Here is a 22,537-nt window from a genome sequence, read left to right as displayed (position 1 = left end):
CTTAGTCTGAATTATGATCAGTTCAGATTCAGGTTTAATCTTGCAATGATGTACATCAGAGGAGAGAGACTTAAAATCACTCTAAGGAGTCATCTTACTCTCAGGGCTTAAAATGCTTCATAAATATAACATTACCTGTACAGGAATTGTTAGCACTACTCTTCAAACTTGGATCAGTGACATTATATCCACTCCGGCATGTACAGTTGTAGTCTCCAATGGTGTTGTTGCAGACTGAGTTTGGACCACAGACCGATGGGGTCTCAAGGCATTCATTTATATCTGAAAAAGGGTATTGTGAAAAAAAAATGCTTACTCGAGCAGAACATTGTGTTTCCATGTGCCAAGGTGCTTTCAATGCTTTGTATAACCAAAGTCATCAGCAGAGAAGGAGATAACTGATGGCGGAAGTGGAGGGATAAGGAAATTCTTGAAAGTAGAAAATAGTTATCTACTGTAAAGACTTTGTCGACAATACGTTGATAGAATGCCTTTTTGGTTACTGTGATTGTGGAAGACAAGGGAGGTAACGGAGACTGATAGTTACCAAGATCATTGGCATCCCTGGATTTAAGCCAGTTTATTCATTGTTTTGCAGTGATTAGCATAATGCTTACATTTTTACTCCAAGTTGAAGTAGATGAGAACTGTGGAGAAGCTAGTCCTATACAAACTGTGTGACTACATATTTGTCTCAAGCATATATAGTCTAGCTCTATTAAAGGAACAGACTTCCATTGGTTCCAAGGTTGTTGATATTTCAGATCAGAAGACAATGACACCTGGCTCTCCTGTATCCCTGAAGCAACTTGATGACTGGCTGGACCAGTGTATGGCTTGGCATGAGCTATTTGGTTTCCATTTACAAAGAGTTGTTCTGAGCTGACACACAGAACAGACAGCTGGAGGACCATGAGAAGCAATTCACTGAAGTATATTAGATTAGAGTCGCAGACGGCACCTTTAAGGGCAGTACATTGATTGTTTTCAAATCTTAGCAGCTCACCTGTACAAGGATTGCTTTCACTTATTTTGTCACTACTGTTTGTAACTTGGTATCCACTCCAGCATGTACAGTTGTAGTCTCCAATGGTGTTGTTGCAGACTGAGTTTGGACCACAGATTGATGAACTGTTAAGGCATTCATCAACATCTACCTCTCCTGATGTACAAAAAGAAAACAATTTAATTCACCTGTTTGCTTGAAAAGTGTTTAAATGTAAGCTCTTTCAGCATATGAATATGTGTTACCTAGGAAACTTCAAACTATTTCAAAGTACATTTAAAGTAATAAGTGGAAATATATGAGTAACTGTACTTTACCTATAGGCAATGGACAATCACTCAAATCTATAAGATTGCAGGAGATGAAAGATAAAGAGAGAGAAAAAGTTTGCAAAATATGTTTTCAAATGATTCTACCTTTGGTCTTCAGACCAAAGAAAATCTCTTGCAAATTAAAGTTCTCAAGATACTACCATAACTGTCATGTAATCAAAATACAGGGCTTAAAATATTACTTGTGACTGAATGAGAGGTTTTGGATGTGGCTTATCCACAGGAATGTAAGGAATCCTTGGAAAATCCTTTAAGGGGGCGTTCACATTGAGATGCTTCTTTCTGTCATTTGTGCACCCTTTCACAGCTTTGCTTTCCTTAAAGGCAATGTTACCTACGGTATGTTTCAGATTTAAACTATGTTAAACAAATCATTTGTACGAACCTACAGTACATGTAGGTTGGTCTGTAAGGATCCTACGACTGTTAACTGCTATAATCTGGTAAATGTGATCATAATTCTGCAATACCCTTTGTCTACATTTATACTGTATTTACAGAATAAGAAAGTTGAAATGCTAAACTGTGAGACGCATATCTTCAGATTGATGTAAAATCTACAAACAGTAACAGAAGAATATAGATTTATGGTTTTACTTGTTTTTGGCTGGCAATACTGTCTGTCATCTGGAATGGCACTGATGCATCCACAGGTGTTGTTGATGATGTCATCACAGTGTTCATAAGTCTGGCATTTGTCACAAGGCCAGTAGAATTGATCTTCACATCTGCACTGATATGAGGTGCCATTGGGGGAACACACTAGGAAGGTAATAATAAAAGACCAATTTATGATCACGCAAAAGTCACAGAAAGGTATGAAAATCCTTCATACAATTTCAGTACATTTTTATAGATATATGATCAGTAATCAAGAAAATTGTTGAAGAAGAGACCTGTCTCTGTGGGTAATATTGGGTGGTTTCAACACAAAAATGGGCAGGTAAAAAAACAGTGAGGTAATAATAACAAGCACTCAAATACTCCCTTGATCAAATTGATATGCATATACTGTATAATCTAAAATAATCTTACCTGTTGTGATATCAATGTCAGTGATTTCAAATATGTTATCTTTAGACAATGAGAGGCTATTCAGAATGTTCTGTAGTTGATCCACAATTCCGACGGTTGTGTTGAGCTCAAATTCAGCTTCGTAGTAAAGTAGTTCTAGAAGTAAAGTCAGATCAGGAGAATCTCAGGTGAGAAAGAATAAAACACATGGTTTCATACATAGCTAATGCTCTGCATGAGGTAATTGATGGCTTTAACCAATAACATCACTCCCCAGTACAATGATTATCAACATAATTGTTCCAATTTCACCATACGTACAACTTGAAGAAAATTATTCTGAGTGACTGTGTACATTTGTTTACCAATGCAAGGACTATGTTCGCTTGTGGAATAGTTTGCATTTGCCCACACACGTTCGATAAATCAAGGCATTTGTTTTTCTCTGAATAGGGTACCGTTACTCAAGCAGAAAATAATGTAAAAACATGCCAAGGTGCTGATAGTAATATTTTTATACCATATATTGGAGACTTAGTCTGAATTATGATCAGTTCAGATTCAGGTTTAATCTTGCAGTGATGTACATCAGAGGAGAGAGACTTAAAATCACTCTAAGGAGTCATCTTACTCTCAGGGCTTAAAATGCTTCATAAATATAACATTACCTGTACAGGAATTGTTAGCACTACTCTTCAAACTTGGATCAGTGACATTATATCCACTCCGGCATGTACAGTTGTAGTCTCCAATGGTGTTGTTGCAGACTGAGTTTGGACCACAGACCGATGGGGTCTCAAGGCATTCATTTATATCTGAAAAAGGGTATTGTGAAAAAAAAGTGCTTACTCAAGCAGAACATTGTGTTTCCATGTGCCAAGGTGCTTTCAATCTTAATGCTGCTGGACCTCAGTGCAGCTTTTGATACTGTGGACCATGAAATATTACTACACCGTCTTGAGCACTGGGTTGGCTTTTCAGGGACAGTATTGAGCTGGTTGAAATCATACCTGCAGGACAGATCTTTTTTTGTTTCCAGAAGTAGCCATAGATCTGAAATAATCCCCTTCACCTGTGGTGTCCCACAGGGCTCAATTCTGGGCCCTCTCTTATTTTCTTTGTACATGCTGCCACTGGGTCAGATAATCAGCAGCAACTCCATCTCCTACCATAACTACGCTGATGACACCCAGCTCTATATGGCTCTATCCCCTTCTGATTATGGCCCTGTCAACTCTCTCCTTAAATGCCTTGACCAGGTAAACAACTGGATGACACAGAATTGTCTACAGCTGAATGGGGATAAGACAGAAGTGTTTTTGGGAAAAAGGATGAAAGACATAAAATCTGCTCTTATCTAAATTCCAAGGGTCTTGTGCCGAAAGATAAGGTTAAGAATCTTGGGGTGATCCTTGACAGCGACCTTAGTTTTAACTCTCACATGAAAGCCATCTCTAAGTCGGCATTTTATCATCTTAAAAACATAAATAAACAGAGGAATTCCATGGCTAAACCGGACCTAGAAAAGCTGATTCATGCTTTTATTACAAGCAGAGTCGACTACTGTAATGCGTTATTTACTGGTCTTCCCCAAAAGACAATCAAGCAGCTGCAACTTGTTCAGAATGCGGCTGCAAGAGTGCTCAAAAGAGTAAGAAGAACTGACCACATAACCCCAATTCTGAAATCCCTACACTGGCTCCCTGTTAAACAGCGGATTGATTTTAAAGCACTTTTACTTGTTTTTAAATCTCTAAATGGTCTGGGTCCACAATACCTAGCCAATATGTTTCTCAACTATGCTCCCACAAGATCCTTACGGTCCCAAGATAAATATCTCTTAGTAAAACCCCCTGTACTCACTAAGTGTGGTGAGGCTGCTTTTAGTTATTATGCGGCCCGGCTATGGAACCTCTTACCTGATAGCATCAAGAGCGCCCCCTCAATCCATATTTTTAAAACCAGGCTAAAAACTAAACTTTTCTCTGATGCTTTCTGTTAACTCTACCTGCCTCTCCATATTGCCCTTTTATTTTATTCTTTTATTTCTATTTATCTCTGGTCGTTGCAGTGTCTTTTACTTCTATTCTCATATCCTCACCTTCAACGAACATGTGTATGTGTTGAAATTGTAATTTCTGCGCTATGTTACTCTGGGTTTGTAACCTACGGCTCATGTATAGCGTGTATGTATTGCTTGTATGTATAGCGTGAATTGCTGTTTTTATTTGTTACTATGATGTGAAGCACATTGAATTGCTTGTGTATGAAATGGGCTATAGAAATAAAATGACTTGACTTGACTTCAATGCTTTGTAAAACCAAAGTCATCAGCAGAGAAGGAGGTAACTGATGGCGGAAGTGGAGGGATAAGGAAATTCTTGAAAGTAGAAAATAGTTATCTACTGTAAAGACTTTGTCGACAATACGTTGGCAGAATGCCTTTTTGGTTGCTGTGATTGTGGAAGACAAGGGAGGTAACGGAGACTGATAGTTACCAAGACCATTGGCATCCCTGGATTTAAGCCAGTTTATTCATTGTTTTGCAGTGATTAGCATAAAGCTTACATTTTTACTCTACCAAGTTTAAGTAGATGAGAACTGTGGAGAAGCTAGTCCTATACAAACTGTGTGACTACATATTTGTCTCAAGCATATATAGTCTAGCTCTATTAAAGGAACAGACTTCCATTGGTTCCAAGGTTGTTGATATTTCAGATCAGAAGACAATGACACCTGGCTCTCCTGTATCCCTGAAGCAACTTGATGACTGGCTGGACCAGTGTATGGCTTGGCATGAGCTATTTGGTTTCCATTTACAAAGAGTTGTTCTGAGCTGACACACAGAACAGACAGCTGGAGGACCATGAGAAGCAATTCACTGAAGTATATTAGATTAGAGTCGCAGACGGCACCTTTAAGGGCAGTACATTGATTGTTTTCAAATCTTAGCAGCTCACCTGTACAAGGATTGCTTTCACTTATTTTGTCACTACTGTTTGTAACTTGGTATCCACTCCAGCATGTACAGTTGTAGTCTCCAATGGTGTTGTTGCAGACTGAGTTTGGACCACAGATTGATGAACTGTTAAGGCATTCATCAACGTCTACCTCTCCTGATATACAAAAAGAAAACAATTTAATTCACCTGTTTGTTTGAAAAGTGTTTAAAAGTAAGCTCTTTCAGGGTATGAATGTGTGTTACTTAGGGATCTTCAAACCATTTCAAAGTGCATTCAAAGTAATTAGTAAAAATATATGAGTAACTGTACTTTACCTATAGGCGCTGGACATGCACTCAAATCTGTAAGATTACAGGAGATAGAGAGAAAGAGATAAAGAGAGAGAAAGGCTGCAAAAATATTTTTTCAAATGATTCTACCGTTGGTCTTCAGACCAAAGAAAATCTCTTGCAAATTATAGTTCTCAAGATACTACCATAACTGTCATGTAATCAAAATCAAGGGCTTAAAATATTACTAGTGACTAATTAAGAGATTTTGGATGAGGTTTATCCACAGGAATGTAAGGAAATTCTTGGAAAATCCTTTAAGGGGGCTTTCACATTGATGCTCTTCTTTCTGTCATTTCTGCAGCCTTTCACAGCTTTGCTCTTTTTAAAGACAACGTTACCTACGGTATGTTTCAGATTTAGACTATATTAAACAAATCATTTGTACGAACCTACAGTACATGTAGACTGATATTGTTTAAGGTTGGTCTGTAAGGACGACTGTTAACTGCTATAATCTGATAAATGTGATCATAATTCTGCAATACCCTTTGTCTACCTTTGTATTTGCAGAATAAGAAAGGTGAAATGCTAAACTGTAAGACGCATATCTTCAGATTAATGTAAAATCTACAAACAGTAACAGTAGAATATATGTCTATGGTATTACTTGTTTTTGGCTGGCAATACTGTCTGTCATCTGGAATGGCACTGATGCATCCACAGGTGTTGTTGATGATGTCATCACAGTGTCCATAAGTCTGGCATTTGTCACAAGGCCAGTCGAATTGATCTTCACATCTGCACTGATATGAGGTGCCATTGGGGGAACACACTAGGAAGGAAATAATAAAAGACCAATTTATGATCATGCAAAAGTCACAGAAAAACATGAAAATCCTTCATACAACTTCAGTATATTTTTTTTATTATTATATGATCAGTCCTCAAGAAACTTGTGGAAGAGGAGACCTGTCTTTGTGGGTGAAAATGGATGGTTTCAACACAAAAAGGGCAGGTACAAAAACAATGAGTGTACAAAAACAGTGAGGTAATAATAACAAGCACTCAAATACTCCTTTGTTCATATTGATATACATATATAATCTAAAATAAACTTGCCTGTTGTGATATCAATGTCAGTGATTTCAAATATGTTATCTATAGACAATGAGAGGCTATTCAGAATGTTCTGTAGCTGATCCACAATTCCGAAGGTTGTGTTGAGCTCAAATTCAGCTTCGTAGTAAAGAACTTCTAGAAGGAATGGAGTAGTAGAGAATATCAGGTGGGACAGAGTTAACCATATGGTTTCATACATAGCTAATGCTCTGCATGATTTAATGTATGGCCTTAACAAAAAACATTGTTACCCAGTTCATTGATTTTAAACATAATTGTTTAAATTCCTACATACATTAAACATGAAGAGAATGATGTTTAGTGACTGTGGACATTTGTATACCAATGCACATTTTTAGTTTGAAACGTTTTTTAAGGTACGCTCTTTCAAGGTATGAATGTGTGTTTCCTAGAAAACTTCAAAGCATTTAAAAGTGCATTCAAAGTAATTAGTAAAAATATATGAGTAACTCTACTTTACCTGGACATTCACCCAAATCTGTAAGATTACAAGAGATGAAAGATAAGGAGGGAGAAAGGTTGCAAAATATTTAAATATTTGTTTAAATGATTCTACATTAGTCTTCAGACCAAAGAAAATGTATTGCAATTTAGAGCTTTCAAAATGCCAAAATAACTGTCATGTAATCAAAGTACAGGGCTTAAAATACTACTAGTGACTGAATGAGAGGTTTTGGATGAGGCTAATCCCTTGGAATGTAAGGAAATTCATGGAAAATCCTTTAAGGGGCATTCACATTGATATGCTTCTCAATGTGATAATTATTATGTCATTTGTGCACCCTTTCAAACCTTTCTTTTCCTTAAAGGCAATGTTACATACGGTATGTTTCAGATTTAGACTATATCAAGCAAATAATTTGTACGAACCTACAGTACATGTACACTAATATTGTTTTAAATTAGGTCTGTAAGGATCCTACGACTGTTAAGTGAGAGTATCTGGTAAATGTGATCATAATTCTGCAATACCCTTTGTCTACGCTTATATTTGCTGAATGAGAAAGTTAAAATGCTAAACTGTGAGACATATATCTTCAGTTTAATCTAAAATATTCAAACAGTAACAGTAGAATATATGTCTATGGTATTACTTGTTTTTGGCTGGCAATACTGTCTGTCATCTGGAATGGCACTGATGCATCCACAGGTGTTGTTGATGATGTCATCACAGTGTTCATAAGTCTGGCATTTGTCACAAGGCCAGTAGAATTGATCTTCACATCTGCACTGATATGAGGTGTCATTGGGGGAACACACTAGGAAGGAAATAATAAAAGACCAATTCATGATAATGCAAAAGTCACAGAATACGAAGTACAAGAATAAGAAGTATAAGAATCCTTTATACAACTTCAGTATACTTTTAATAAATATATGATCAGTCCTCAAGAAAATTGTGGAAGAAGAGACCTGTCTGTGTGAGTGATAATGGGTGGTTTCAACACAAAAGGGGCAGGTACAAAAACCGTGAACTAATAATAACAAGCACTCAAAATATTGTTTGTTTAAATTGATATGCATATGTAATCCAGAATAATCTTACCTGTTGTGATATCAACGTCATCGATTTCAAATATGTTATCTATAGTCAATGTGAGGCTATTCAAAATATTCTGTAGCTGATCCACAATTCCGGAAGTTGTGTTGAGCTCAAATTCAACTTTGAAGTAAAGTAGTTCTAGAAGGAATGTCAGATCAGGAGAATCTCAGGTGGGAAAGAGTGAACAACATGGTTTCATACATAGCTAACGTTCTGCATGAGGTAATTGATGGCCTTAACCAATAAAATCAAAACCCAGTACAAGGATTATCAACATTATTGTTCAAATAACTCCATATGTACAACTTGAAGAAAATGAAGCTGAGTGACTGTTTACACTTGTTTACCAATGCAAGGATTATGTTCACTTGTTGAATAGTTTACATCGGTCTACACACGTTCGATAAATCAACACATTCGTTTATATCTGAATAGGGTACCATTATTCAAAAAGAAAATAGTGTAAAAAACTGCCAAGGCACTGATTGGAGACTTAGGGCCTCATTTACTAACAGGATTGCGCCCATTTTAGGTGTAAAATAGTGGGTAATACCATAAAACCGTATTTACAAAGGTGGCGCACTTTAGATTACCGCTGCTGGGCGGGTACAAGGGAAAGTGGGTGTTCCTTGCAAAGAGATGGGAGGAGATGCGTAAAGTGCGCCTGATTGTATTAGTAATGAAACAAGAGGTGTTTCAGCAAGACATATCAGCTACTAAATGAAAACGATGTGTGTGCGATACATTTGAAAAACATGAACACTAGAAATTGTATTTGTTTTTTATGTTTATATTTGGATATATCAATTTATATAGGCATATACACCAGCTAGCTTTTCGGTCACGTCTTACTCAGAATCGCCACTAGTTGTATGGTTTAAAATGTATTTTGGTGGTGAATGGTTTTCAGTGTTGGAATAGGCCTTTTTAAAAGTAAGGGGTGTTGTGATTTCCGACCAGACTATTTAACGGGGTGCTATGGAGCAGTTAACCTGGCTATTAACTATCCTAGCTATCTCTAGCTTAGAAAACCATCTTAACAGTTTGCAGTTTCCTGTGTGTGATTAACTCATGTGTGAATATGAACTTGTAACCTTGTCAACCAAAAGCTCTTATTCTAATTTTAACTCATCATCCATGGTGGCAGAAAAATGCAGGAGATTCCTTCCCTATTTTAGCGATGGGCGGTGTTAGGCACAGATGACGCGACAAGGTTCTTGTTTGATAAATAGGATGTAATTGCAGTTTGGCAAAGGCGCTATTTGCGCTTCAGTCGCAATGTTAGTAAATGAGGCCCTGAGTCTGAGTTATGCTCAGTTCAGATTCAGGTTTAATCTTGAAATGGATTACACCGGCGGAGAGAGACTTAAATTTCACTCAAAGGATTCACCTAACTCTCAGTGCTTGTAGGAGCAAATTGCACTTTTGTTGGATTTCTTTTTCTATTAAATGAATGTTGAGCCACCCTGCTGGCAGAGTTGATTGATGACACCTGGCATGTTCATTGGTTTTGCCTCACCTGTGTTGATTTGGTATATAGGTGGCCATTGGGCTAGGGCATTTGAACATTTTATTTTCTTGGAACCTGGAGACGCTGGCAGGCACATGGTTTTTTAATTGATTCTGTTGATTCTATGAGTTTTATTGATTCTGGCAATTCTAAAAGTTAATCTATCTGTTATAGTTGCATCGTCAACTTTATGATTTATTTCCCTGACAATTTTAAGTTATTAAAACGGAACTATTGAAAACTCCGACGGCGCCTATGAAGTGACTCATTGGGAGGACACTACAGTGCTTTATATACTTCATAAATATAACATTACCTGTACAAGTATTGTTAACACTACTCTTCAGACTTGGATCAGTGACATTATATCCACTCCAGCATGTACAGTTGTAGTCTCCAATGGTGTTGTTGCAGACTGAGTTTGGACCACAGACCGATGGGGTCTCAAGGCATTCATTCACATTCACAACCGATTCATTGAAAGCCCCTTTTACCACAACACAACAGATAACTATGATGAGGGTGACTGATTCTCCTCTTGATGATGCCATGCCTGTCCACAAGAGAAAACAGAAAAGACCTTCATTTTTAGAGAGAACAAGTTATTAAATAGTGTATACCTTAATCGTTTTCATTTTTGTCCATTGATTGTGTTATGTTTATGTTTATGCCATTCATATAAAAAAACATGACAAATAACAAGAAAAATATGTAATGAATTATGTATCATCCACCAGTCAGTATATGAAAATAATCCCCAACAGGACGAACAGGACTCCAATGCACAGCGGAGTCAAGTGAATCGCTAACCGTAATGTCTTCAACAGAATGCAATGATGTTAACATGGCCTCTATAACCCCTGGAGACACATGGTTGGCTGTGATGGAAATTGATTGTACCGTTCATTTCTATACTTACTATTGCATTGCAAGCATGTTCTCCTGTGTTTTTGTGTGTGTGTGTGTGTGTGCCATTGTATATTGATAGTCTGGGCCCACCTCTGGTTAAAGCCACAACCAGGGCCTTTGCTAAATAGGCTTTAGAAACAAATGCCCCTTGCACCCTAGCAGACATCCTTCCTGCCCAAGATGGTGCAATACACATCACGTATCCACTATTTGGGGCCTTTGTGTGTAATCCAGAATCAATCCCCTCCGTCTCACACTCATATTTTGAGATCAGTGATGGCAGCCCTCTAACTTTTCTCAGTCATTTCGGAAGGGACAGCTTCTCATTGGCTGATTGAAAGAAAATCCTGGGGCGCAAATGTTTGTGCCCCCAACCAATGACATTGTTTCCTTTCGTTTCTTATTTCAATGCGATTGGACTATTCGGCGAATCAGAGACCAGAAATGATGATTTGATGTCAATCCCTCACAACACATAAGCACCTAGGAGAGTAGGAGAGCAGTATAGCTAGCAGAAACGTTGGTTTTATGAATAGGGTGACATCGGTGACTGAAAAATCTGTGGTATCTTTATGTGAAGCACCGTTTAATCGATGATTAGATGTTGACAAGAGGAGAGTGAAAGAATTGGGACCCAAACGTACGGATATAAATATTCAGCAGCAGCAGACCACTAATAGCACCCGGAGCTTCTCGTCAAACCTGTAGGCTATGCTAAGCAAAGTTGGTTAGCTGGTTGTTCAGTTAGTAATGCGTTATTTAGTTCCCCCGTCTGTTGTTCCAAAGTCCTGGGTCTGAAACACTCTGGATTACAACGGGAATGAGGGATCTAAAGCAAGTTACTGAAAAATGTTAAAGCATGAATCTGGCCTTAGCCATCTAAATAACAGCCTGAAGCTTAACCTCTTTGGAAGACAGAGTTTTGCAGAGCACTTGGACGAAAGGTACAGAATTGGCATTCGAAAACATGTAGTATCATCCAGTTTCTGAATCTATTCTGCTCTAAGCCTTTAGTATTATCCAGTCTCTCACTCTATTCTGCTTTTAACCTCTACACCCTGTGTTTTTTGAATCTACTCTGTTTTAAACTTGTACACAATGTTTCTGAATGTATTCTGCTCTAAACCTGTAGTATCCAATGTTTCTGAATCTAGTCCACTATAAACATCTAGTACCCAATGTCTAAACCTCTGCAACCCAACCCAATGTTTCTTAAACCATTCTGCTCTAAACCTCTCATGCCCAATTATACAGTTTGTTGATGTTCTGTGACGAGCACTGTGTTTTCATGAAATAAATCTTTGTTTTTTAATATATTCTACTCAAAACCTCTCTTGTGTGTGTTTTTTTTTTCAAAACCTCTCTTGTTTGTCAATTGTGGTGTGCTATTTAAACCTTATCGTCGAACTGCGCCCCCCAAAACAAAAATGTCACCAGCCGCCACTGGTAATTAACTTATGAATTGAAGGAGTATGTGTATGAGTCAGACAGAGGGTGTGTGTGTGTGAGCTTGTGGGCTCGGGGTTGCGCTGTTCGATCACTGCCAGTGTCGTATAAAGTACCCAAAAGCCATACTTGAGTAAGAGTACAGACACTTTAGTGGAAAATGACTTCAGTAAAAGTGAGTCACCTATTAGACAACTCATTTATTAAAAGTCTTAAGTTTCTGATATTAACTGAACTTAAGTATCAAAAGTAATTTTCTGATAGTAAACGTACATAAGTATTTAAAGTAACAATAAAATGTAATGCTGTTAATAAAAAAGCAACGAGTAAGAATTTTGAGAATTATGAAGTTTATTCTTTTAATTGCTGTGGCCCGATGACCAAGGACAAGGAGTTGTGTTGAAAATAATTGGGTTGCTGTGATCCATCCAGGAGCAACAATGTTCAACATAATATATTTTACATAAGTATACGTTTGCATCTACTATGAACTTATCATCATAAATCTCTTAAAAGCAATATGACACTATGAAGGAGTTGTAACAGTTCATTTATAAGTATGCATATTCCAAGTAGAAGATGTAGAGGGCAAATGCATAATATTGTGTTCAGAAAAAAATATCAACTTGATGAGTCAGGTCAGTGTTTTGAGACAGGACATCTGCCTTGTAAACTCCTATGGGCCTTATTTGAACACAATAGGCAAAGGTTTTGCTCAAGCTGAATCTGATATCTTAACAGGTTTATGCTAAACATGATAACTAAACATTAACGTTGCGGTTCATGGGAATAATCTTATGATTTGCCTCAATGTGGTTCCTGAGGTTGGATGGGAGTTTTTGAATGCCAATATTTGAGTTGCTTTTGGTAAGCATAAGAAGCAGTTCATCCGGTACTAAGAACCTTTCACTCCAACATAAGAAAACATTTCTCGCAAATTTGGCCATGGGTGTTGGTCTTCGTCACCACCGTCGTTTGTTGCGGGAGTAGCAGGTGCTTCCAATTCTGCTTGTATCATGAAATCGTCATTGTAGAGTGGAATTCTATGAAGTCACTCGCAAGCTAGCATCCTGGGCATCACTGGGAATAAAAAAACCACGGCTTTGAGAGCACGTGTTTGCAGTTGCACATTAACGTGATTAACCAATAATTTATCTTGCAGGCTATGACCACTGAATTGCCAAACCTGCTTGATTGCCGTCTGTGTTCCACCACAGTCCCCGACATTGGTCTCATGATTATTTTTTTTCTAAAGATAGATTTGATTTTGTAGCGAGTAACAAACGTTTCAGGGGAAATGCATCGGAGTCAAAGAATCAGTTTCCTTTTCAAAATATTGTGAAGTAAAAGTGAATTCCCTTACCAGGACTATACAGGGCAGGGTTTAGGACCCTGGGGAGGTGTTCTGGGGTCTAGGCAGTCTGGGCCCTTCCCTAATTGGACACACAGGTGCAAATTGTCTGACTAGTTTGGCAGTAAGCATCAACTACAGTAGTCAGATAAAGGCTTTAATGAGTCAGTGAGAAGCAGGGCTGACAGGAAATAGAGAGAGGGGGAGATGTCGGTAGCACTGGGTGCAAGCCGGAGGGTTTACTCCATTTTGTGTTATGTTTAAATACCTTTGTTGTTGCCGTAAGACAAAAGTGAGAAATACGTTTCTTCTGGGGGTGCACAAACGAGAGACAGTGCGCTCTAGGCGATGCCAGAGGTTAGGGAGAGGTGAGGGAGGCATGTCCTGGGCGTCGCCGGGACATGCCTCAACAACATCTGTAGATAAGTGGCTATTGTTCAAACTCAGCGGGCGTGGTTAAGGTTGCATCAGGTTACAGTGACAGTATGACTCAAACCCTCTAGAGGATTTCATGCAAGGTGGGTAGGGACGCTCTGATAGTCCGCTCTGCTGAGCGCACCAGCCTCTGTAGGTCGGCCTGGTCTTGGGCGGTACAGTTTCTGTACCAGACAGACATGCATCCTGTGAGGACACTCTCCAGAGGTGAGGAGTAGAAGGTCCTCAGCCTTGGAGGAAGTACAACCGCTGCCTATATGACTTAGTCAGGTGATCTGTGTGGAGGGTCCAGGTAAGTTCCTCAGTGAGGTGCACCCCCAGACACTTAAAATTGGGGACCATCTCCACAGGCAGTTGAGGTGAGGGGGTTGTCCTCGCTGTCTCTTTGTTTTCAGAGATAAGACCCAGCATCACGGTGTCGTGGCACATTTGATGACAGAGGAAGAGCTTCCAGAGGCTCACACGTATAAATGTTGTAGAGCAGCGGCCTGAGAACACACTCCTTGGGGGAATTTATGTTGAGGGTCAGCTGTCCAGAGGTTACACCAACCCCCACTCTCACCACCAGGGGGTGGTCAGTGAAGAAGCTGAGCACCTAGTTTGGGTGTTAATCCCCAGCGACCTCATCTTGACGACAAGACGGCGGGGAACTATGGTATTGAATGCCGAACTGTAATCAATGAACAGCATCCTCACATAGTTCCCCCCCAACCTCCATCCAGGTGGCTTAGATTGGTGTGCAGAAGGTTGGAGATGGTATTGTCTCTGCTTCTGTTTGCTTTATATGCAAACTGGAGGGGGTCTAACAAGCTGGGAAGGAAGGTGCACATATAATTTTTCCCCTCTCAAAGCACTTCATCACTGCTGATTTCAGGGCCACTGGACGGTAATCGCTCAAAAACGATTGTTTGGTACTTTTCTTTGGCACCGGAACAATTATGGACTGCTTTAAACAAGATGGGAAAACAATTTGGGCAAGTGATGTATTGAGGATCCTGGTATACACTGGAGTTAGCTGGTCAGCTCTGATTGGTTCTAGGTATCCAATTGAGTGAAGAGGCATTTTCTTTCCTGGTTCGTTGAAAAACGCCCCATAATCACAGCTCAATGGAGCAGGATCAGAATCATATTCTGACTAGAATTATGAGTATGACATCGTCAGGCTAGGTCAGCATAGGATTTAAGGACCCGCTCAGGGATCTGGTCAGGCCCAGCAGCCTTTTTCCCATTTACCCATTTACCCATTTGAAACTCACTCTCACTCTCTGTGAAAGGGGGTTCAGTGTCATTGGCAGGGTACCACTTTACAATAAGACTCCATTATAAATGGTTTATAAATGGTTTATAAATAGGTTATTAATTAGATTGCAAACCCTTTGTAAGTCATTAATAAGCCCTTATAAACTAGTTATAAACACAGTTTTTATACATCGATGCGGCCTCACTATTTGGGAAGATCCCCATCTTGGCAACCCACTGTCTATCCCTTAACTTGCTCTACTAGCCCAAACGCACACTCCCTACCATTCTTGTATTTGTTATTAAAGATTAAACCCCAGGAGGTAAATCACTTTACAATAAGGTTCCATTTTTTCCAGCTATAAATATTTATAAACCATTTATGGTGGAGTCTTATTGTAAAGTGGTATGCTTTTGGTAAATAAAACATGCGAGTCATAACAAATGAGAACATTATTTGTTCAGGTACTTGGTGAGCAGGTAGCATGCCAGACCTTATGTCACTTTGTACTATACACCCTCTAATAAGGATTCTTTTGGTAGTAAAGAATCGTTTAAAAGAGTCTGTGTTTAAAATCACAGGGGTTTATTTGTCTGACAAACACATTTCTGAGTGGCCAGCCAGAGAGGATGCCTATATGTTTCATGATCGTACATGGTATGGACACGTGCTTTAATGTTTTAAAAAATGAAACGGGGGTGGAGGAAGTGATTGCATTTGAATCTATTCTGAAGAAAGGCCCCCAAAAGCTGCAGACTGATTGAGGAAAAGAGTTTTTTAACAAACATGTTCATGATGGATTAATATGGGATTCATCATGTCGCCATAGGCAGTGACCTAAAAGCTAGTGTTGTTGAACGCTTCAACAGGCCTGTTAAGGTATCTAACAGCTGTCAATTCTAAGCGATATATTGATGCCTTGCAATATTTAAATACATTCTACAACAACAGTTATCATCATATCAGAGTCTCAAAATGAGATTGTTGATGTGTTTAGAGGAAATTAAAATAATGTGTTTAAAACCTTGTATGGTCTGAAGGATACAAAAGACAAGAATTTTGTTTTTAAATACAACAAGGTGGTGATTGACACATTTCCAAAGTAAGGGACCTAATGTCTACTCATTGTGTTCATGAGGGGGGCCCTTCAGGGTTAACCCTTCAGGGACAGAGGCCTGTTTGACTTTTTTAGGAGGTCTCACATGTCTTGATGTTTTTGTATATTTCCCCTAACTAAAAGTATTGATGCACAATTGGCATATATGATTATGTTATAGAAGACATCAGAAAAAAATAACTTTAGAGTAAAAGGAATGCAGTCAAATAAAATTGAATTTAAATTAAATGTAAAATCACCCTTATGAAAACCTTCATTCAGAGGTGCTCAGAATTTGTACAAAAAACATTGTAAAGATTTCGGACAGAGACTTTTTAACTCTGAACCTTGTAAACATAGGTGTTGGTTATACATATGTGAGTTTAGCATTCAGAAAGTGTGTGTTGTTTCACTACTGCGTATTTATAATTTCAGAGTGACCTGTGCCTCTCCAAAACCTGCGTCCCTACAAATGCATATTGATTATGTAATGGCCCTGGAATGTCTTTGTGGCCCACTATCCCCACAGGTTTTCTCGCCACACCATGACCAAATAGAGATTACTGAATCACCATGCCCTAATCATATGAATAGCTGTCCTTTGCTAATCGGTGGGTCCTTAGGAGCAGAAACCTCACTCAGAGACAGAAATGTGCAAGAGATCAGTTCTATTCTCCCTACAAAGTGCTTATTTATATTTTATTTTCGGACTGCATATATTTTAAAAGTAAAGGGTTCAAGGTTCATATGGGTTTTCTTTATATGTCTCTAGGACACAAACATTTCCCACTGGTGGGAAACAGTCCCTGAACCACTGCGCTAGTGACTGATTATTTCCCTGTAGCGCTTGGAACAACAGTCCTTCTGTGAAAGTATAATTTCCTTGTGAGTCAGCATATCCTGCATTCTTTGGCATGGGTAAAAGAAATGTATTGTATTTCCGATAGGGAAATCATGTATATCATATATCAGCGTCTATAAGGAAAACTGTGTACCATCACGCACCAGGGTGAGTTTTGACAATGACAATCCCTGGTTCACAGCTTAACTCAGACAGTTAAGGTTGGAGAAGGAAGAGGCGTTCAGGAGCGGGGTCAGAGACAGGTTTATAGAGTAAAAATACAGGTTTAGCAAGGAGGTGAGAGAAGCTAAACGACTGTACTCTGAGAAACTTCAACACGAGTTCTGAGGGAGTGACTATGCTTCTGTCTGGAAGGGCTGACAGATTACAAATTGTATTCCTAGAGCCCCCCATTCCTCTTACCACTCACGCCTGGCCAACAACTTGATGAGTCTTACTATTGCTTTGAAAGCCAATGGGACAGTCCTGACACAATCCCCCTTGACCCCATCCACCAGCTCCAGCCAATCAGCTTCACCCCCCCGACCACAGAAGGGGCCTGTGCCTCTCCACAGCCTCCCACCCCAGAGCCCCATCCCCTACCATAGTAACAACTCTCTCCTTCCTGGAGAGGGACGTCAACAAACTCTAATTGTGCTCTCTGGTGGGGATAAGTCCAACTACAGGTGGAAGATTGATCATCTGGCCACAGATAAGCTCAGGGCTGTTCAACAGCAGTTGGAAGAAGCAGAACACCAGCTGACCCAGGCCACGTCCACACGGAACCTGGATGCCTGAAATCTGATTTTTAGGGGGGTTTGGTACTTCTTTTGATCGTGTTCACGCGGAGCCATGTCAAGACAAATCTGCGTCCACATTGAAAGGCTTCAGCAGAGTGGTTGAAAACGCTGTAAAGACGTCATGGAGCATGCGCATAAAGTGACAGAAGACAGAAGCCGAGATCCAGATAGTAAACTTCCGATTGTTGAACAACTTCTCTACCACCTGAAATCACTGTTACCACAGCACTCAAACAGGACTATACCACCTGAAATCACTGTTACCACAGCACTCAAACAGGACTATACCACCTGAAATCACTGTTACCACAGCACTCAAACAGTACTATACCACCTGAAATCACTGTTACCACAGCACTCAAACAGGACTATACCACCTGAAATCACTGTTACTACAGCACTCAAACAGGACTATACCACCTGAAATCACTGTTACCACAGCACTCAAACAGGACTAGTTAGAATTGCGCACTTCGCCATAACCCTCATTTGGGTTAAGTTACTCTTTTGAAGCTTCCGTCTATAATACAAATCTTTTCACGTCAGATTTGCTCGTACAGGCTATTGCTGACACTTTATAAAGCCGGTTTTGAACAATGGTCAATGCAAATAGATTTAACAGTGATAGATAAAGTGTGGCTTGTTAATGTCATCCCTTTTCTACCCAGATTCTTAACAACATCAATTTAGTTTATGTTGTTGCTGTTATTAAGTGACGCAGCGGGGTAAATTAGGGTTGAGGTTGAGGTTGCAAGGCGAGGCAATGACATCATCAGGTTAGAAAATGGATCCGCTGGCGGGGTTGAAACGTTTCCACTTTGTGACCACAGCCCTCTATCTCCTAGGGAAGAGTGAACTGTTTAAGTATTGGAGAAATACCCCTCGTCAATACCCCTCGTCAATCAAACAGTTAATGCACTGAGGCGCTTTGAAGATGTCTGGGAAACACAGAAAAATGTTATCTGAAAAACATGTTTCAGTCTTGGAAGTTATTCCTCTATCTTTCATTAACAAAGCTGTTTGCTCTACTTCCTGTCATTGTTAAGTTCCTGCCACTTTCCTTGTTCACCTGTTTTTCACTTGGTTTTGATTACGCTGAGTATTTAAACACTGCCCTTTCAATCTTCCTTGCCACACAGCTGGCAGAGCATTACTGATGAAGATTCAGGTGTTTTGAGACCATTCACTGTCTAGCTGCCAGTACATTTCTGGATGCTAGGTTTAGACACCTTGGATTTCAAGACAAAGACAATGTTGAGGCACTGAAAAAAAGTACTCATCACTGAGATGCTGTCTATCAAACAGTAGTCAGAAGCCACTTCAACTCCAAGCTCTACATTGTTACCCACTTCTAGCTCTACCTCAGCTCTCAAAGATAAGGAAGAGTAGTTGGATATCTTGTCCCAGAGATAAGGATCCAATGCAAAAGCATGAACAAACTTCCCAGCCCTTAGCAGGATTGCAGAACTTGTGAATTGTTGATACGCCCTTGAATTTTTTCAAAGGCAGGGGAGGTAGTGAGCAATAAACCTCACAGACTTAAGGCGAAAACACGTTGTTGTTCCTGAACAAAACCTATGAATGTGTGAACATTTTCAAGGGAGCCTGATTAATAAACTGTTTCTAAACCTGTCACGGACCCAGTGGGCCGTGCTGCTGTTCTCTGCGTGCTTGCAGTGTTCCACCTGGGCACTAGGGGTCCCTCATCGTTTTGTGTTCTGAGTCGTAGGTTGCCGCGGATCAGCTGGATAGGCTGCACCTGGGCCAGGTGTGATCTACTCCTTAAAACATCTGAGCAGTTGTTCTCTCGCTCTCCCTCACTCGCGCCTGCATGCTGGTGTTCTGTGGGTCTGCGTGGTTGCGGACCAGATGCCAGCCGAGGCCTTGTTTGATTAATTTAAGCATTTTCTTTACTTTACATATTCTCTATTTTTGTAATAAAGTGTAATTTACCACGAACCTCTCGTGTCCGTCCCAGACTTTTGTCACGGTTGTGAGCCGAACTGTGACAGAAAATGTAATGTGGAATGTTTGGTAAAAAGGTTGCGTCACACGTTTTCTGATGGTGTTAAACTACACACTGTTTATAAATATGTCTGTCCAGGGGCGGAGTGGCCATCGGGAGCACCGGGATTTTTCCCGGTCGGCCGGTAGGCAAATAATCTCTCGAGAACCAGCCTGCAGGCCGGCCTTCGCAGCCGTCGCATCAAATTCATGAGCGGCCCATTTGAATATACGTCAAATCCTGGTCCCGGGAAAATCTCTAAATTCTCCGAGAGTTACAAAATTAAGCAGTCCAACCACTATTTATAGCACTATTTGTATCTGTACATCACACCTATGGTGTGTGTCAAACTCACTCCCATCAATCCAACCTTCTGATTTTTGTTTAGCCTCCTATATTGATGTAATTCTTTTTATTCAGACGCTCCATTACTTTCATGACCACAAATATAAATTGGCCAGCGATTTAATTCGTTTTTTTTTTTGTTGAATGTAGAATAGTCGGTGCAAAGCATCATGGGAAATGCGTATCGTTCTGCCTTTATCAAGTGAACCTAGGGAGATAAATTAGCGGCTATCAGGGAGAGATAGCAGGTGAAGCGGGCCTGATGGAGGGACATAAGAGAAAGGAGAAAGGAGGGGGCAAAAAGGCCAGACTGAAAAAGAGGCGGATGCTGGAGGAAAGTGCATCAAAATGTACAAGAATTACGGATTTATTCAACCAGCCGTCAACTAGGTGCGAGTGAGTTGACATGACACATTGTTGCGAATTAGCATAACATTTGAGCCAATACGCGACGCGATTTGTTCCGTATTTCCATAAGTATATACAAATACACTGTCACTGTCATGTCTGTCACCCACACATCAACTATAAATCTAACAATAATGATCAAAAGCCGCCCGTTTGTTTCTGTAGTTGATATATGGGAGGTGGAGGGGATGCGGGTTGGGCCAGTTGTGGGCACGTTGTGGGCACGTTATGGGCCGGTGGTGGGCCGGTGCAGTCAGAATTGTCCCGGTGGATTTTTGTGTCCCACTCCGCCCCTGTGTCTGTCTACATGTCTCGATGTGTCACTGAGAATTCTTTATAATTAAAGTATATGAAAGAGTTGTTTGATGTTTTTTTTTTCCATTACAGAGCTATAATTTGAAATGAGAACAGCCTAATTTTTATTGTCCTTTTCCCACTGTATCTTTTACTTTTCAGACTCATATATTGAACGCTCAATGGTGTTTTGAGCCCTCAACTTCGACTGCCAGGCAGCGGCTGCCTGGAAGGTGGTTCCGCCCCCAAAACTCTTATCCAATCAATGTGCTTCCCACCTCCAAACCTCTGGTTCCGCCCCCAAACCTCTGGTCCAATCCAAACACTTTGAGCCCAAATTCAAACTTTCTGTATAGTGCTCTCATTCCAGCTCCAACTTCATTCTACCTCTCAGCAACGAGTGAAAGCTCCAACTTTACAAAGGTATGTAGCTAATATATTTCTATTTTAAACATGAAATGGCTAATTGTGTTTGCTTCAGGGCTGTACATGTAAGATGGGCCAGCTAATGTTATGTTTAGCATGCAATATGTTAACCATATTTAAAGATAGATCGTGCTAATCTTAGCTGTGGTAATGTCTTTTCAACCTGCTAGCTAGCTCAATCTGGTTAAAACATTAGGTAACAGTAAGCCTACAAAGTAAAATGTATTACTGTAGATTAATCACTGTATAAAATGGGCCGGCTAATGTTATCTTTACCATGCAATATGTTAACATAAAGATAGATTATGCTAATCTTAGCTGTGGTAATGTCATTTCAACCTGCTAGCTAGCTAAATCTAATTTTAGCTGTGGTAATGTTATTTCAACCTGCTAGCTAGCTAAATCTGGTTAAAACATTAGGTAACAGTAAGCCTATAAAGTAAGATTAATTACTGTAGATATGTATTTAAGTGATTAATTACTGTAGATATGTATTTTAGTGATTGTTAATGGTTAGTGGTTATCTTTCAAATGACGTTGAGCTGCTTTGGAATAAGGGTAACTCTCAGGCAGCCAATTGGTTTTAGATACCTGTGAGGCACTTGATGTTGAGACTGGTTGACTACCAGGCTGCTTACTAACACTGGGTAACTCTCAGGCAGCCAATTGGCTTTGGGTGCCTGTGAGGCACAAGATGTTGATACTGGTTGACTTCCAGGCTGCTTTGGAATAAGGGTAACTGTCAGGCAGCCAATTGGTTTTAGATACCTTTGAGGCACTTGTTGAGACTGGTTGACTTCCAGGCTGCTTACTAACACTGGGTAACTCTCAGGCAGCCAATTGGCTTTGGGTGCCTGTGAGGCACTCGATGTTGAGACTGGTTGACTTCCAGGCTGCTTTGGAATAAGGATAACTCTGAGGCAGCCACCAGTTGTTGTAATAGGCTTTTTAATAGACTTCATACAGGTGACTTTGTGACAGCCAGTGGAGAGGAATCTAGGCATGGTGGATTACCGTTATGCTTTAGACTGCTTAACACTGGCCATGTAGCCTACAGTTCAGGTCATCACAAGATAAAATAGTTTAGGATGTGTGTCTCAGGGAGTCATAGGCTTATGTTTTCATACTTTTTCCCCGTTTCAGGCAATGGAGAAGAATTGG

The sequence above is a fragment of the Sprattus sprattus genome (assembly GCF_963457725.1).
Source record: "Sprattus sprattus genome assembly, chromosome: 2".
NCBI classification, from domain to species: Eukaryota; Metazoa; Chordata; class Actinopteri; order Clupeiformes; family Clupeidae; genus Sprattus; species Sprattus sprattus.
This window is presented reverse-complemented; position numbering follows the sequence as displayed.